The sequence below is a fragment of the Scyliorhinus torazame genome, chromosome 13, assembly GCF_047496885.1.
Source record: "Scyliorhinus torazame isolate Kashiwa2021f chromosome 13, sScyTor2.1, whole genome shotgun sequence".
Taxonomy (NCBI): domain Eukaryota; kingdom Metazoa; phylum Chordata; class Chondrichthyes; order Carcharhiniformes; family Scyliorhinidae; genus Scyliorhinus; species Scyliorhinus torazame.
In genome coordinates this window covers 22,437,895-22,442,607 of record NC_092719.1, presented here as the reverse complement: position 1 = coordinate 22,442,607, position 4,713 = coordinate 22,437,895, and the positions used below count along the sequence as shown (strand labels likewise).

Here is a 4,713-nt window from a genome sequence, read left to right as displayed (position 1 = left end):
ATTCTGAGCTCAGATCATTATTGTGAGTAATGGTCATAATTTGGAGGTGCTGGCGTTGGACTGGGGCCAGCACAGTAAGAAGTCTTACAACATCAGGTTAAAGTCCAACAGGTTTGTTTCGAATCACTAGCTTTTGGAGCACAGCTCCTTCCTCACGTGAATGAAGAGGTGGGTTCCAGAAACATATATGTAGACAAAGTTAATGATGCAAAACGATAGTTTGAATGTGAGTCTTCTTTCATCATGGTCTGCGGCGCGAGTCCGCCATGTCCCACAGGGCTGCTGCCGCAGGTCGCCACCGTGCGCATGCGTGGACTCCCGACTGGAAGTACAGGGCCCCATATTCGTAGCCAGAGCTGCGAGAAGCACTCTGGGGCCCTGCAAGCCCGAGAATCACTGGACTTTCTTAAAAGTCCAGAGTGAAACGCCAGGGGGGACATAGGAGAATCCAGCCCATTGTATTTTTGATTAATGCTAGTTACGCAAAACAGTTGATTGTATTGGAAACAAAAAGGAGCAAGACTATTGATATTCATTTCAGATTTTGCTATTTTTATTGGAAGTTTTTTTTATTTAGACAGGAATTATGCGTACAGTTGTGAAAAATTGCAAGGGGGGTTTGTTTTTTCCCGGCTGAAACCCCCCCCGCCAATCTCAGCTAACCACGAACGCAGACAACTTGGAGGGGGGCATTTGATTTTAACTCCCCCCCCCCCCCGACCCTCCCTTCCCAGATGACCAAAAACTTTATCCAAAGGTAACAAATAAAAAGATTATTATCAGTACTTCATGTATATATGCATCATTTATGCCAGCATCATTTATGGGTTTGCTCCTTGAATCTGCTCCTTGAATCATAAGTTGTCGTAGGCATCATTGTAGGTTATGTGGTAGGTCACATTTTAGGTTATATCATAAGTTGTCTTGTAGGTTGCTTCATAGCGTTTCGTAGGTTGCTTCATAGCGTTTCGTAGGTTTCATCGTAATCCTAACGTCATGCGGCTTCTGTCTTTTTCCTTCACTGCACTAAAGCCAAATAACCAGGCAATTTTTCATTGCCATGAATTATTCAGCTTCAATGGCTTCACTCTCCAGATGGATACATTCATCACTGTTCTGCTCACTAATGCACGAGTACACTAGTGTCCCTGCTGTGGAAGCAGGTATTCTCCTCCCCTTTCCTCCTGCCAAAGAATCACATCAATATCATGGAATGAGAAAATGCCACTCAGCTCATTGAACTTACTCCTTCCACAGACCATGAGCCATCTACTGTATCATGAGGACAGCTTCTGCATCAATGCCTCCTAATGCCTAAAACTCTAATAATTTATTCACCCTACAGCTCAACTACTTATCCTTGTCCTACTCGCTTCCACTTCTGTTCAGCAAAGGCACTGATGTCTCATCTGGTCTGTTTGATCATTTCAGTCTGCATCTATTTCTAGAATCTCCAAACTCACACCTAACCAGTTTCAATAGTTTCCCTTTTCGTTTCCAACCAATCTTTGAAGAGTCTACTTTTATTTTTGAATGCCAATTTTCTAATCTAATTTCCACACAGATATTTCCTACTGTCAGGAATGTGATGACCATCAAAGACCAGGGAGAATTTCATCACTCATTCGGATGTCAGCTCCTCCCCCTCCAGGCCACACCCACTAACCCTACCATCCCATCCCGCCCCAGCTACACAAACTGCAACATAGAATCCGTACAATGCAGAAGGAGGCCATTTGGCTCATCGAGTCTGCAACAACCCTCGGAAAGCACACTACCCCGCCCTATCCCCGTAACCCTATGCATTGATTGTGGCCAATCCATCTAACCTGCACATCTTTGGACTGTGGGAGGAAACCGGAGCACGCAGAGGAAACCCAGACAAACACAGGGAGAACGTGCAAACTCCACACAGTCTCCCGAGGCCAGAATCAAACTTGGATCCTTGGCGCCGTGAGGCAGCAGTGCTAACCATCATGCCACTGTGGCCTTTTGTGAAACCTTTGATTTTCTCAGTCTGTATCTAATTTTCTACCAGATATTAATAGAGCTCCTTTTCATAAACAAAAAACGGCCTTGAAGGAAGCATGGAGTCATTCAGGTTTTGAATTACAGACAAAAGTTGGATATGTGGTGATCTGTTAGTGTGACATTCTGAAAGGATTGAGAAAGTTGTCCAATTCCTGAGGACATGCAGTTCATGACGAATAACTTCTCTTGTGTGATTTAACCACTAACATCCCACTCTCACCCCTTATCTTAATAAGCCTTTGGAGTTTCAGGTCAAATAACAAAGGTCAGTGACTCTGCATGTTATCTATAGAAGCCTTTTTAACTGTTCTGTCACCTTCAGAGATTTGTGTATGTACACCCTCAGGTCACCCTGCTCTGCACCCTCTAAAATTACTCAATTTAGTATATATCACCTCTCCACAATGCATCTACCAAAATGAATCACTACTGGAAATTTGGGAACTTTTCCAAATTACAAAAAGGTTAATATATGGTTTATAATTCCCCCAATCCTCGGAATAATCTATTACTCACACTGCAGACCCAGCTAGGTTGTAATTAAAGTACTCACCATAGAATTACAAAAATAACTACTGCAAGCGAGATCTTCTGGGTCACCGATTGGCATCCCTGGGAAAAGGGAAGAAACAAGAAAAATCAGATAAAACCTGGGCAGTAATATAGCACCTTTCACAATGCAAATGTCTTCATTCAGAGGGTGCTGAACCTATGGAATTCTCTACCACAGAAGGCTGTGAAGGCCAAATCACTGAATGTTAGAAGGAAATAAGATTTCTAGACACTAAAGGTGTCATGGGGCAAAGGCAGAGAATGGGAGTATGGCATGATCATATTGACTGGCGGAGCAGGCTCCAAGGATGAATGACCTCCTCTTGCTCCTATTTTCTATGTTGCTATGTTTCTACACCACACAGCACGGCAACAGTTAAGGGAGGTGTTGATTTCTGAGGCTGTGCAACAACAGAATAGATCATCACTTATTCAAAAGTTAACTCTCCCTGCTGGCCATCTCCCGTCGCCAAGAAACACGCCACGAGGGGGGGGGGGGGGGGGTTGGTGCTCAGGAAATCCCCCATCAGAGAAAGAGAGAGACAGTTAGACGGGATGAGAAAGACGGAGACGGGATAAGGAAGAGAGAGGTGAGATAAAGAGGCAGGGAGAGAGAATGTACAAAGGGAGTTGTTGAATGAGGAATATCTAGTGATATGGGGCAAAAGTGGATGAGTGGAGTTGGGGGTGCTGATCAGTGACATTCGAACTGGATGATGGAACAGTCTGAAGGCTCAGTTCCAACTCGACTTCACTGTAACCCGAGAGGAAACAGGGAAAAAGAGCGAGATATAACGCAAACTCCAGATAAATCGTGTGCTTGCCCATTTACACAATTTCTCCAGGGATTTTGTCAAAATTAGAATTATGAAAATAAGCTTTTCCTCCCCATGAAAACTACATGGGGAAATAAAGGAAGCGACAGAGAAACAAGATACTGATTAAGAGATAGAGGGTGGGGGAAACTCCAATTATAAGGACCCAGTTGATTAGCGCTCTCACCTCTGAAAGAAGATAGAATGGTAGGAATCATCTCTCCCCCCACTTCGAAGGGGGGACGCCTGCAGCGAAAAGGAACAATCAACCCGGAGAGCAACTTCTTATACTGCACTCTCAGCCAAACACACAGCTAGGAAACTCCCTGATCAATCTGCACTTCCTGCATTGCTCAATTAGCTGATATCTGCTGATGGAAAGTGGAACAACAAACAACTTGCATTCACACAATATTCTTTAGCACAGTAGGGAGATCCCAAGGTGTTTTAAAATGGACAGGCACAAAGTCACACATATTAGAAGAGGTGACACAGCTTGGTCAAAAAGGGCAGAAACTGGCAGCAGCAAAACGTTGGGGGAGTAGAGTGTCAACATAAAGTGGGAGGTTAGAGAAGAGTATCAGTGTGCAAAGGTGGGCAGTCGGATGGGGTACAGCGTCCATTGGGGAGTTGGAGAGTGTGCGTAAACAGGGTTTACTGGGAGGGCTGTGTGGGAGAGTTAACTTTTGGATAAGTGATGATCTGTTCTGTTGTATTCATTCATGGGATGTGCGTTGTCCCTAGTTGTCCTTGGTGATGATCCACTTCCTTCAGGTGATACAATGAAAGTGTGATAGTGCTGTTCCGGAGGGAGTTCCAGAATTTTGACCCAGTGACAATGAAGGAACAGTGGTGTATTTCCAAGTCAGGATGGTGTGTGATTCTGAGGGTGGTTATTCCAGGTTTCTGCTGCCCTTGTCTTTCTGGGTGGTAGCGGTTGTGGGTTTGGAAGGTGCTGTCTCAGGAGATGTGGTAAGTTACTGCAGTGCATCTTGTAGCAGATACACACGGTTGCCACTGTGCACCAGTGGTGGAGGGAGGTGGTGGATGAGGTGCTGATCAAGCGGGCTGCTTTGTCCTGAATAATGTCAAGCTTCTTGAGTGTTGCTGGAGCTGCACACGTCTATGCAAATAGAGAATATTCCATCATAATCCTGGGGAGCGTTGCCCCCGTCGCGGATCTGGGCACGCTGGATAAATAGTGGGAAAGGCCAAAATCGAGATTCATGCCGAGCGCAAACCAGTTTGCAATTCACCCAGCCTGCTCCCAATGGAGAGTTCCGCTAAATGGAATTCTTGCTGGAGAGATTGCGTT

The 4,713-nt window shown here is 45.0% G+C and overlaps 1 long non-coding RNA gene across 1 annotated transcript; it reads right to left on the bottom strand.

Moving 5' to 3' along the window:
• Nucleotides 1-531: 531 nt before the first annotated feature.
• LOC140387890 (uncharacterized) lies at nucleotides 532-3,743 on the bottom strand. The gene is made up of 3 exons (XR_011934025.1): nucleotides 3,586-3,743; nucleotides 2,585-2,643; nucleotides 532-1,184 (listed from the first exon to the last, which is right to left on the bottom strand). It is a non-coding gene; the product is annotated as an uncharacterized lncRNA (long non-coding RNA).
• Nucleotides 3,744-4,713: the final 970 nt, after the last annotated feature.